Raw genomic sequence first — 14,619 nt, 5'->3', positions numbered from 1 at the left:
AATAAAATATTATAAAATACCTTTTATTTCTTTAATACAATTAAAGTACCTAAATTTACGACTATAGTTTGATTTATAGCTCGTAATCGTCGAGCCTTAAAACATCGCGGATTAATATCAATGTATTTTATTTTGGAGAATTGTCTCGTGACATCTCGCCAGAAGTATTAGAAATTATTAAATGAAGTCCTAGACCAAGCAGATCAACTATATCACTCTTAACGTGGGTCTACTTTTCGGCGTAGTGGTAAAAGCCTAATAATTCCCGCTGATAGTGTTTACGAGTTGATCAAAGTATAGGCATATACTACATGTATGTCTCATTTATTACAATACTGCATCTACGACATAATGTACGTGGAGCTCTCCGACTTTGGAAGTTACAGGTATGTACGGCAACCATTTTGGGGAGATTTGTCACCATTAGGTGAGAAGGCACAAAAAGGGAAGGGCTCTTTCCGTGAGACTGGAAACAATTTTGGATAAAATTATATATACATGTAAAGGTTTTTTGTTTGTTTTTTAAATTGAAGAAAATTGGAAATGCGTTAATGAAATAATATTAATTAAATTGATCCAGTACACCTCCTGCTATAATTTGCTCAACAGTTTAAAGTCACATGTTCGTTTTAATCTTGCACTTTATGGTAACGTATGTTACATTTCTTAACCATACGGTCAGAACCTTCGTATTTCCTATAGGATGTTTTCCTCAAATACACAAATCATGTAGTCCTGACAACATAACATTCCTATAACTTGCATGATAAATCGTATATTTAAGGACAATTTGGTTCAGTTTGCACTGAACGACTAAGGTACGTGTTAACATATCGTGGTAACGTAGGTTTCACGAAACCTTGTGACATATTTCGATGGTTTTTATCAGTATAGACCGTTACTACAAATACGAGCCATGTTCGAACTGAATGCACGTTTATGGCAAGCTAAGCGGCTCAGAACGTCGGACTAGCTACGCGCAGCTTCTTTCTCGTTACGTGCAGCTTATTAACCAATCAGATTCGCAGTTTTAAACACGTGGAGCTGATGTAAACATCCTCTCTCACAAATATTACGTTGTTAATTTTGTAAATGAAAATATCTGTAGTATATCAGCAAAAAATGGTATAGGTGCTATTATAAAGTAATATCTGAACAGAATGATGATTGTTCTATATTTAGGGGCTATCATTTTCTTCGGAAGGGGATCCCAAATATAGGGGTCATACTTTTTGGAAAGAAAAATAAGGGGAGGGGGGCATAAATTGATAATGACAAAATGTAGGGAGTCACAAGATGACTACAGATAGTGTGTTTATTGTATTCAAAAAGACTAATTCAATACATTTTTAGGTAAGGTGTATCGGTGGTGGGAGTCGGGGGTCATAACATTTTGATGCCGAAATAGTGAGGGCCGCAATTTATTGACGCTAACTTTTTGTAAATTTAGGACCCAACATCCCTTCTAAGAAAAAAATGATGACCCATTTTACTCTCTCCATATTTACACAGTGGCATGTGATATCGCTTTCCCTGCAATATCTTTACACAGCGCTTTACATCAGTAGTACTTGTTGTTTGACCTTCATATCCACTGTACCGCTAATACAGCACGAGTATAAAGTTACTTGCTATTAAACACGGTGTAAACTTGGAAACACTAAATAAATATGCTTTGTGTCATTTTAGCCAGGCATTAGCAACATGTTCTCTTGACACGTGCTGTGATTTGGCCTCCTTTACCCGTTCGTTATCTATATGCTAATTCCGTAAATTAATTACAAGATAATAATTGTGAAAGAGGATACCTATAACTATACTACGCGCAGCTAACGACCTAACCACGTGATTAAATTTGACTATTTTGATTGGTCAAACAGCTGCTCGTAACGAGAAAGAAGCTACGCGTAGCTGTTCCACGCTTTTGGCCCCCTTGGCTTGCCATACACGTTTGCTTAAGAACGAGCAACATTAAATATCAAGAATATTTCATTTGCGACCAGAGGATGATTTAAGGAAGCCCCATCATGCACTGTAAAAGTGTTATCACTAGAGTTTCAACTGCCACTTTACTTTTCAAATCCCATTGAACTCTGTGCAAAAGATGTTGTTTTAGAATTGCCCGTGTGTCATTATTTCTTGGTCGATTTCAGATCTAAAGTGATGTATGCATGAAGGATAATTCATACCTACTGTATATAACATAAAATGTGAAATCGACCAACCTCTAGAAGGTGTTTTTACTGTAAATATATCTGTCCAAATTCAAATTTAACCATGCACGTGTGTATGCAGTGGGCGGACAGTGGTGTCGTGTTCACTCACACAGCTGTGCTAACCGCAAGACTTGCTGGGAAGTGCTTAAATCATCCTCTGATTTGCGACACAGTGTTTTGGCTATATCCATCAAACAACTTCATGTGGTTTACAAAAGGAATTAATCCAAGATTAAAAAACATTTCCATTTTTGAGCGTGCAGTTTGGTTGTTTGATTTTACAAAAGGAATTTACAGTGCGAGCTAAAGTATTCGTGAAAAATAGAATCCAATGTGTGCGACACGATTTTTTTATCGGATTTTACCCAATAACCATGATAACAGTACTGATTAATCTCAAACTAGAAACACTGTATAATCCATAACTGTAACACTTTTTAACATGTTAGGCGTTAGCCTATTATTATCTACATGAACCTTTTCAGAATAGGGTTCATATTTGGAAATCTGTTCTTCTCCCACAAAGACATCACAAATCTTAGGGATTTACAGTGCAGGCTGATAGAGTATGATGATCGTACATGTACTTGTATAGTTTTGGGTGAAGTTATTTGCATATTTATGAATATTAACGGGCTTACTTGCATGTTTCCAGAAATTCCATTAATTTACTCTGCAGCCTACACCATTGTACATGCCGCAATAACCAATTAACTTATAAATTTGGTTTGTCTGATGTGCTCTCAGGTCCCTCAAAAAATAATGTGCAGAAGTTGCTATCTGATCCCTTAAACCTGTGTAAAAGGTAAGTTTTTAACACCAATTTCTGCCAGCATAGGCACACCAACGAACCTTCTTGGAAGTATAACAAAATAAATGAATGAATGAAATGTACAGGAATGGTAAAATATTTCATTAATTTTTCTTACAGTTTTACATATATCTCATGATGATGCAGCCTAAATTCGTTATCTTCTGCGTGGGGATCTTAATGGTCATGAATTCATCTCTGGTCTTTGCTGCAAAATCCCGGAAACACCCTGATATATATATTTATTCAGCCCGGAATGCAGGTTATGAAGGTAGGTTTGGATTTACGGGCGCTAGACTTTTTTTATATTCAATGTAATATATGTAAAAAATGTCTTCGTTGTCTAATCTATTCCTATTCTATTCGCAGTAATGTTTAACTTCTACCGAATGTTTGATGCCAGGGGGGGCACTCGAGTATGAAAGTGACGTACCTGTGCCCATCAGCGTATGAAACTAGGGGTCTATCGGTGTAGAAATTTTCAGAAAAAAGGGGGTGGTGTTGGCAACGTCAAAAATTGGGTGATTTTGTATGTGAGCGCCCAAAATTTCACATCGTTAACAATAATCAAAAATAGCTTTTTACCCAATTTTACAGTACAAAACAGACAAAACTTGTTCATTTTGCTGAAATTTCAATTTTGCTGAAATTTTCAATTGTTCAAAATAGGGGTCATTCAGTATAGGCTGCTGACAAACGGGGTCATTGGGTGTAGGATTTGCCAAAAATACCAGGGTCTTTTCATGGGCACATGACGTATGTCAATATGGGAGTGCCTCCTACACGTCACATTATCAATTTTACGTCATCAAATATTCGTTAGAAAATAAACATTACTTGAAATAGAATTGGAATCGATTAAGGGATCTAAAATGAGCGTTTATTGCGTTTCGACAGTATTTTTTGTGGGACATGAGAGCACCTCAGACGTATCGAATTGCATTCTGAATACGAAGCATGTCTTTCTGATATCAAATAATTTTCTTTTTTTTATATTCACGATGTAATACAAATTTTATGACAAAGTCGTAAAATTTGATATTTTTCACATTTTTGATATATAACAGTCCTCGAAATAAATTATATAAATCTAATGATATATTCTTAAAGTGTATGTAGCAGGGAGGAAAAGCCGATGGTCAATTGAAAATTTTGACCTTTCATATTGAAGATATGAAAGGTCAAAATCACAATATAATACAAATTTTATGACAAATTATAAAAATTTGATATTTTTCACATTTTTGATATATAACAGTCCTCGAAATAAATTATATAAATCTAATGATATATTCTTAAAGTGTATGTAGCAGGGAGGAAAAGCCGATGGTCAATTGAAAATTTTGACCTTTCATATTGAAGATATGGATTTTTTTCCCCCAAAAAGACTATTTTTGTTTTGGTGTTTTGGGAAAAAATCCATATCGTCAATACGAAAGGTCAAAATTTTCAATTGATCGTCGGCTTTTCATCCCACCTACATACACTTTAAGTATAAATCATCAGATTTATCAAGTTTACTTCAAGTACTGTTAAATATCAAAAATATCAATTTTTAATGATTTGCCATAAAATGTGTATTAAATTGCGAATTTCGTATTCAGAATGCAATTCGATATGTCTGATGTGCTCTAATGTCCAAAAATAAATACTGTCCAAACGTTCATACCCCAGCCCTTAAATAGCGAAGGAATGTTATATCGAATATTCTATGTCGAATTGCAAATCAACGGAATGAAACTTTATTTATTCATCTAATGTGTCCGAATTGAGCGCTGACATAATTGGAAAATATTGCGAATCAATATTCATGGTGTCGTACGATCGACACCTATTCGCCGTAGAAGTGATGATGTAACAGAATGAACTACCATAGCAATAGGTTAAAATAACATTAACATATCGCACTGCACTATTACGTTCATGCGGTACCTCTGCATTGAACCATAGATGTCAAGGAACAGGGATAAAGACCTCGGTCGTAATTCTATAGAATATTTATATCATTCCGCTCACTGGCACCTGTAGCCTAAGTTTAGTATCGGACAAAAACGGTATTGTATTCTATTCTATGAATACAGACATACACATGTGATGAGTGCAACCTGCTTGTAGTGCAGATTTTTGAAGATTTTCCCCTCGACAATTTGCTGCCCAGAACAACCAAGCAATGGTTAAGAAAAAACATTGAGCGACTTTTCAACTTTTGCTCTCATGACTTCCGGTAGTTTGCTGTTCCATGATTAAGAAAAAATTAGGTGACTTTCGATTGGACTGACATTTTTGGCGACCATGACGTAAAACTGGAAACTCAACGTTTAGAAATCTTGCATGTAAACATGAGAAAAAATCTTGCAAAAAAGTTTATCATTTATTTTTGCTTCAAAATAGAACTTTTCATATTATTATAATTTACCATTTTCACCATTTTCACCGGGTAACTTCTTGCTAAATTCGATATCTGTTACTGTTTGTTGCTGTGCCTGTTGCCGTTGCGTTTGTTGTTTATTGCACAAAGATTGTTGGGATGGTCAACTGTTGTTGCAAGCTCGTTCCGATGCTGGATAAAATAAGTCTAAATTACAGCCACAATCAAGCACATTTTGTATTGTTACTCATATTAGTAATATTTTTCTAAAAATAGTTGTGTACAAATCTGGATTACGTTTTATTTACTTGCTTATTTTTTTCATTATACTTTGTTATTATAGAGGCCCACGACAAAGGATTGGAGATTGGGCAAAAGAGAACGGAAGAAACAAAGAGCAAAAAATCGAATCTGGGTCACCATTTGCCAACTCTGCACAACAAATTTCGATCTAGGCCCCCTCCAGGGTGAAGTTTCTTTGAATGAATGGGGCTTCTTAGTCACCCCTAGTAAATGATATCAGTAAAGTTTGGCGTTTGGAAATAAATAAAGCACTTTTCACACACGGGATTTGCAATGACTTTAATTTAAAAACGAAAATATCCTCGTGATTTGTATCGTAGGCTTAGAGCCAGAAGGTTCTGGTGATTCTGATATCTTTATACGATAAAATAATAGATTCTGTTTTCGATCGTCATGGATTTTAACTCTGTTCGGTATTGTTACATATCATAAGATAACAGTGAACATTAATCTAAATGAAAATGATGCAGAATAGAACAAATAAATCGCGGTGGATTACGACACTGGTTAACTCTTAATAATGTTTCCTTTCGTTACAAAAATCATTTCATTTTTCAATTGCACGGGTTCACTCAACACCAAACACGTTATTTATTATACAGGCATGAGACTGCACTTTCAAAAATGAAAAGGAAAATGCGCGTGAAATTGGGCAAAAAGTACCAAAAAGAGGCTGGAATTAAATACAGTTGCGGAAATTTTGAAAAACAAAAACAAAAACTGAATTCAGTTTTAAAACTGAAAATTCTCATGCCGGACTATATCTAACAACTTCTGATTTAGGGATTCAAGCACCTGGGAGCCAAGGGAAAATAGTGCCAGTGCATTGATTGGTCACCCCAGGTTAAATAAATAAATAAATAAATAAATAAATAAATAAATAAATAAATAAATAAATAAATAAATAAATAAATAAATAAATAAATAAATAAATAAATAAATAAATAAATAAATAAATAAATAAATAAATAAATAAATAAATAAATAAATAAATAAATAAATAAATAAATAAATTAATTAATTAATTAATTAATTAATTAATTAATTAATTAATTAATTCATTAATTCATTAATTCATTAATTAATTAATTAATTAATTTATTTAAAAAAATATCTACCGAAGATATCAATATAAGACCAAATGCTATCTACTGTAGATATCAATATTGGATGAAATGCTATCTACTGAAAATGGCAATATTGGAATCAATGCTCTCTACTGAAGATAGCAATATCGGCCAAATAATTTCTACTACAAATATCAATATTGGACTAAATATATCAATATTGGACTAAATTATATCTACTAAAGATATCAATATTGGACTAAATGCTATCTACTGAAGATAGCAATATTGGATCAAATGCCATACCTTATACAGTGATATTGGCCAAATGCTAGCTACATAAAATGATATCTACTAAATAATATCAATATTGGACTAAATGCTATCTACTGAAGATAGCAATATTAGATTAAATACTATCTACTGAAGATATCGTTATTAGACTAAATGCTACCTGCTGAAGATATCAATATTGGATTAAATGCTATCTTATCTACTGAAGATGGCAAAATTGGAATCAATTCTATCTACTGAAGATATCAATATTGGACCAAATGCTATCTACTGTAGATATCAATATTGAACTAAATTCTATCTAGGCCCCTACTAAAGCTGGAATCAATGCTATTGGCCATATGATATCTACTGAAGATAGCAATATTGGACTAAATGCTATCTACTGAAGATGGCAATATTGGACCAAATGCTATCTACTGTAGATATCATAGTTACTGCTATCTACAGTAGATATCATTTAGTCCAATGGGATAAACTATAAGATATCAATATTGGACTAAATGATATCTACTGTAGATAGCAGTATCTATGATAGCATTCAGTGATATCTTCAGTAGATAGCATTTAGTCCAATATTACCAACTTCAGTAGATACAATTTGATCCAATTTTGCTAACTTCAGTAGATAACATTTAGTCCAATGGGATAAACTCTATCTACTAAAGTTAGCAATATTGGATCAAATGCTATCTACTGAAGTTGGTAATATTGGACTAAATGCTATCTACTGAAGATATCAATATTAGACTAAATGCTGTATGCTGAAGATATCAATATTGGTCCAAATGCTATCTACTGAATATAGCAATATTGTATTACATATTATCTATTGAAGATGGCAATATTGGACTATATGTTATCTACTGAAGATAGCAATATTGGATCAAATGCCATACAGTAGACAGTGATATTGGCCAAATGCTAGCTACATAAAATGATATCTACTAAATGATATCAATATTGTACTAAATGCTATCTACTGAAGATAGCAATATTGGATCAAATGCCATACCGTAGATAGTGATATTGACTAAATGCTAGCTACATGAAATGATATCTACTAAATGATATCAATATTGTACTAAATGCTATCTACTGAAGATAGCAATATTGGATCAAATGCCATACCGTAGATAGTGATATTGGCTAAATGTTAGCTACATAAAATGATATCTACTAAATGATATCAATATTATTGTACTAAATGCTATCTACTGAAGATAACAATATTGGATCAAATGCCATACCGTAGATAGTGATATTGGCTAAATGCTAGCTACATAAAATAGCAATATTGACTCAATCGCTTGAAGATACCATATTAAAGATACAGAAATTGAACTAAATGATATCTACAGAATACAGCAATACTGACTTAAGCCTGCATATCAAGGATAGCAATATTAGTCTTAACGCTAGAAGGCAGCAATAGCGTGTGGAATGCAATCTATTCAGGATACCAATATGGGCTAAATGCTACATATAGAGGACAACAATATTGCAATAAATGTTATCTAATGACGATGATATAAAATTGAATTGATTGAGTCCATATTTGAAGAGCTTTGTTGCAAAAGGCCTTATATTCACTTTTTGAGAAAAACAGCTTTTTTAATTGAGCAATCATTACTTGTTCAATTTGATTCATTTTGGTTTTGGATAAAGTGTTGATGATAAACTAAAATAATAGGTTTGGTACAATTTTTAGCCTTCTCGCCTTTTGTGGATGCGAGGCCTTTTGCAGCAAAATAAATGTATCCCTTTTCTAGAAACCACCTTTGCAATCAAATTTGAGCCCATGTTTTACACTACTTTATGTAACTTGACTAATGCTTTCAAAATCAAAAAGAATAATAGAAATATCTCATTTACTCTTTTAATTATGATTTTTTAATTAAATCCGACATTTTGACATAAAATTACATTTTTGACCAAAAATCACACTTTTGACCAAAAATCAGATTCTCGAAGCATAATAATGATAAAATCGAATGGATCATTTCGCACGATACACAAAGATATTTGTCTCGCTGTGAGTTTAAAAGATATCGTGTGCGGCTATTGCCTCACATGATATCTTTTAAAACTCCACAAGCTTTGATCACCAAACGTTGTACGGAGTGTCAGGTAACACATTAAACCTTTGTTTGGAACAACTGCATAAATTATGCAAACATCTGTGCCACATCCTGCATGGCACCCCTATCTTGACACCCATGATCTGTGCTGCAAATCTAATCAGCAAATAGACCTTCCTTCTACCAGTTTTGTCACCATACGCCTTATGGTTCATCAGATACCTTGTCCACAAGCTTTTTTAACTGCATAAATTATGTAAATAAATATGCAAATTACACATTTAGTATGTGTTCTGCACCAAAAATCTTATCATGCAAGAAGTAAGCATACAATGTCATCGCCTCGATATCTTCATGAGGACGGAAATCGCCATGGTAGGTTGAATCCATTGCCACGCATGGCCATTTTGTTCCGACCTGTTTAATAGTTTTGAGACGCATAATGAGCCGAGGGACATTTGACTAAGGCTATTGACAATAGCCTGGTGACTGACCTGTGTGGGAGAGCGAGCATGGTATACACCATGAGGTCATCTGCTTTTAGACTGCCTCCACGATTGGCCTATGCTGCACTATAGTTTGCACATATAAAATCAGAATTTTTGTCAGCTTTTGAGCTCAATACGCACAGTTCTTTCTCAATACGCAAGCTAACGACTATCATAAGCTTTCAACACATATATTCAAGTGCAAGCAAAAAATATGGCTTCATTAGAATAATAAAATTACGGGAGATTCTACCCCGGTATCCGAGATTTATCGTCTGAATATCAAATCGTGCATAGCATATTCATGTGTATCGATCACGGGTATTGATTTTAGTATCTCTGCTGTACAATGTAATTATTAACCAGGCGATGTCAGTGTGCCATATAGACCCATTCCCTCACCAACTTTCATCACCATACGCCTTACGGATCTTCAGATATATCATCCACAAATTTTTGTAACATTCAAGACAGACAGATGAACGGATAAAAAAATACTTGATATCAAACGAAATGTAGTTTGTAAAGTTTTATTACATAAATCACATGCCATAAATATAGCTTTATAGCAAAAATACTGACAATTATAAGATTTAACATGATTTGTATTCATATCTCTTTCTCTTAGCTGCTATGAAACTTGCAATAAAACTGCAGAGCTCAGCTGCAAAAACGTGACATACAAAATGGATGCCTTGTGTATTTTCTTTTTAGCAATATTGTTATTAATAATGTTATACTATAACAAAAAAAATCGTGTTCTATAGAGGCCGTCAGCGTGACGTCATATGCCGCCATCTTGTGGGTACACGCTGTGATGGTCGTTCTATCTCCATGCGTGAGCAGCAAAATCACCGCGTTGAGGCGCGATAACAGCTGCGTGGCACGCTGCGCCTTGCGCGTAGTGTCCGACGCATGAACACACAGATCATTTGTACCCACAAGATGGCGAAAGGCTGACGGCCTCTATTGGCGGCTGGACCTTTCAAGACCGGGTCTAGTAAATTACCATAAACTAATCAAAATCTGTATATATTTTGAAAGTTTTTTTAGAACAGGGTATTTTATTGTTACCTTACCAATCTCTCACTTCACACTCGCACTAATTAATTCCCACTAATTAGCAAAGTAAAAAGGTATCTCATTGCTTTAATTAACAATATTAACACAAAAATACCCAATACAGCCTTTGTATGTACCACAATTTACATCTGACCTTTTCAAATTTACTGTTCTGGTAAATTTTGTTTTATGCAGGAATAGATTTTATATAAATTTGGTATTTTATGGTGTCTCCATGAGAACACTGATATTGTGGCGATTACTGTATACTGACGTATCTTATTCACCATCATACGGTTCCACCATATGCAAGGAGAGCCTTGATCTGGCAGCATAATGAATGGGAATTGAACCAGACATTGCAGATCTGCCAACCTACCGAGGTCAGAAAGAGGGACACCAAGGCCAAAACATTGTACATGTATGTACACAAACCAGGTACCAACAAATTCAAAGACTTGGGGTTCAATTTTAATTCATGTATGCTGTCAGATGAGGATCTCCTCTCATATGGTGGAACTGTGTAGGCAAATAGGGATGGATTAATAGTAATATGTGACCATTCAGCACAACTGAGCCCTGAAGTCGCCAATCATCATTTTTGAGATATTCAACCAAAATATTCTGCTTGAAATTAGCTTTAAAATGATGTATATCATGTCTATAGTACTTGACATTTAAGTAGTGAAAAATCAATAAAACAGTCAATAAATCCTTTGTTTCCTATTGTTATTGTTAAGTTCAATGGAGCATATCTCAATAGTGGCACTGGCGACATCCGGGCTCAGTTGTGGTGGATGGTCACATATATGCTACTGTAAAAGTGGCAATTTTCACACAATTAATTTTTCACACCTTTTCAATTTTGAACAATTTCACTTGCTTTTAAATGTGCAATTACAAGTTTCCATGCATTTACCGTAACCACTCGGGTATAAGCCCACCTTCAGGTATAAGCCCACCCCCTATTTTTCAAAACATTCTGGGAACAAGGGTGCACTCGGCTATAAGCCCAGTACTACATTTTGGCCAAGTTCTTAAATCAAATCAATGCTTTTCTCTATTTAAGAACCAATATAAAAAATATCAGTTGATAATTAACATTCCACACTTCGAATTTTAAGAAATTGACATAGATGATAGAAATTACTGGTACATTGGGCATATACAAATGGGGATGATTTTCCTTATTTCTAAATTCAAGTACTAGCCCCGGTACCCCAGGTCAACATAAAAAGTGGTAACCATGTGTGTTCTAAATTTCGCGGAAAAAGGGGGTATTTTTCATTCCCTTTCCAGAGATATCGGCAAATATATTCGATTTGTATTTTTGTCCCGGGTTTTTTTGTCTGTCGACAGACAGAAAATATACAATCCTATGGCTATGGACCATTGAAAATATACGTTTTGGTCCATATCTCGCCAACGGTAAGTCAATTAAAATCAGTATACAGGCATTGTAATTACCCCAGTTAATAACACAGGATCATCTGGGAGTACAACAGACACAAAGTAATGTTCATACTTGCACATTTTGTACTTAATATATTAAAATATTTGGAGTCATTGAAAGGGGTGTCTGGAAATCTTCTCATTGAAAACCTTGAAAAAGGGGTATTTTTACCCTGATTTTGTCAGTGATTTGGCAAAAAAGGGGGTAAAATCAATGAAAAATCAGTGAAAAGGGGGGTTTTGAAAAAAGGAAGAACACACATGGTTACCACTTTTTATGTTGACCTGGGGTACCGGGGTACTAGCCCCTCCCCAGTTATAAGCCCACCTCCATTTTTGAAGTGAAATCTGCCATATAGGGGGATGGGCTTATACCCGAGTGGTTACGGTATTTACAAGGATTCTCGAGTACTAATATACTATAGGATAAGCCACTCGTTTGCGCAAATGAAGTCAGTCATTCAGCCTATGCGCCTTCATGCATGTGATGGCCTAGCTGGGCCCGGTACGTGTAGGAGTGTATAACCTGTGGAAGAGATGATGCAATGTTTACGTCATCATTTCCAAAAAAATTAAATGGCGAAAAACGGCGAACATTTGGTCGAATCTTTCCATTACTATCATATCGTGAAAAACCAAATAGCTGAGGAGTTAGCTCAATATGCTAGAAAAATATTATAACCGAGGACCCCATGACGAGACTGGCTAAATAAGCTGTATTTTTGCGGAAAGGGTCCGAATAATTGGCAGTCGATGGGCGCCATCTTGGAAAAATTTGGTGTACTGAAAATGCCCAGCAACTGTCAATCAAATACGAACTTGTCAATTGAATATGGGATAAGTCTGTTCCACTTTAGCATAAATACGCACAGCGTTGTTGTGCGAACGTCGCGTAAATTTTAGGCTAATGTGCCTGAGCGTTACCAGGACGTTACTAGGTGTACTGAAAAAGCCTAGCAACTGTCACTCAAACTGCCGATATGTCAATTAAACTGCCGTAAAGTGACTTCACTTTTTATACAGGGTTTGAATACGAGTGTCACGGCCCTGGTATTTACTTATACAAAAGGAATATATTCACACATTGTTAATTCTGTGGTAGCTGCTCAGAATACAAAAGCGTAAAAATAAATGTAGAGCAAAAATTTCCACTTTTACAGTATTTATCAGTATTATGGAAATCACAAAGATATAATTCCATAAATATTATAATTTACAAAATCATTAATCAGCAACATGATTAAACAGATTTTGATTCAGCAAAAGCACCAATTGATCAGATTACCCACCAATGATGTCGCCCGGGGGTGTCACTCCCATTGTGGCCTGTACACCATCCACGATATTCAACTTTTGAAAAGCACCCTAAACAAGGATTTAACCCTTGGCTAAAACAATACCCTAAATAGGTAACACAGGCCTGTTTTCACACCCTAAACAGGGATTTTATTCCTTGCATCAAATTCCATACCCTAAATTTCATTTCCGCGTATTAGCAATGGCAATTTTGCTACCCTTTTTTTCCTATTTTTTTTTGACACCCTAAACACGATACACATGTATCGTGCCTACCCACGAAAAACTACCCTTTTTATGTGTTTTTATTATCGTGGATGGTGTACAGGCCACAATGGGAGTGAGTACCCCCCTCCCACCCGGGTGATGCCGTGCCATTGGTTTTTGTCTGCTTGGAACACACAAAAGCTAACTGCATGTGCTGCCTGGAGCATAAATGGGCCAACTGCCTTAGTTGAATTTTTTGTGCACCAATCAGTCAAATAATGTTTATTTTACTCTTTTAGCAAGTATTATTTAAAATTTTGATAACAATATATATAACTATAATCTGGTGCCATCCAATGAGTCAAATATCAGCTAAAAATAATGTACGAAAATAAGATAAAAACAATAGAAAACATAGAAAAGTGGATATGCAACCCTCACATTTTCAAATGTTTGAAAGAGTATTTCTAAAATTACCTTTAAATATGTGTTTAAAATTACTTCACTTTGTCTTTTTAAAATTTGAAATGGCAATCAAAGATGGCATTATCATATAAACACAGGATTCTTCGTTGCTGGGGTGCCTCATAGAGTTACGCCCGATTCATACTTTGTATTTCATGTTGAATATTTGTTACAGCAAAATTTCGGAAATAAATCTAATACTGCAACTGACATGTTGGACTGATCAAGTGGTGGTTCCAGATGCAAGGTAGCTCTTGCATAAAGGAAGACCTAAAAATAGTTTGATTGGCGTAACATAAAAAAAATTAGGGTAGGTAGGCCTAGGTCAGGATTTTTTTAAAAAACTTTTAAAGCTGTAAATTATGTTTAAAAATGGCCTTGGAAGGTTTTTTTTCTTCTTTTTTTTAAATTTTTTTTATACGTTTTTCTTTGCAAAAAGAAAAAGGTCTAGGGTCCAGCCTATTTTTAGGGTTGGTCGGGTTACGCCAATCAAACCATTTTTTAGGCCC

General features: G+C 34.7%; 1 long non-coding RNA gene across 1 annotated transcript; it reads left to right on the top strand.

Moving 5' to 3' along the window:
* The first annotated feature begins 242 nt into the window (after positions 1-242).
* Positions 243-5,940, top strand: LOC140169063 (uncharacterized). Its single transcript, XR_011861336.1, has 3 exons — positions 243-386; positions 3,148-3,298; positions 5,739-5,940. It is a non-coding gene; the product is annotated as an uncharacterized lncRNA (long non-coding RNA).
* Positions 5,941-14,619: the final 8,679 nt, after the last annotated feature.

The sequence above is a fragment of the Amphiura filiformis genome, chromosome 14 (genome assembly GCF_039555335.1).
Source record: "Amphiura filiformis chromosome 14, Afil_fr2py, whole genome shotgun sequence".
Taxonomy (NCBI): domain Eukaryota; kingdom Metazoa; phylum Echinodermata; class Ophiuroidea; order Amphilepidida; family Amphiuridae; genus Amphiura; species Amphiura filiformis.
This window is presented reverse-complemented; position numbering and strand designations above follow the sequence as displayed.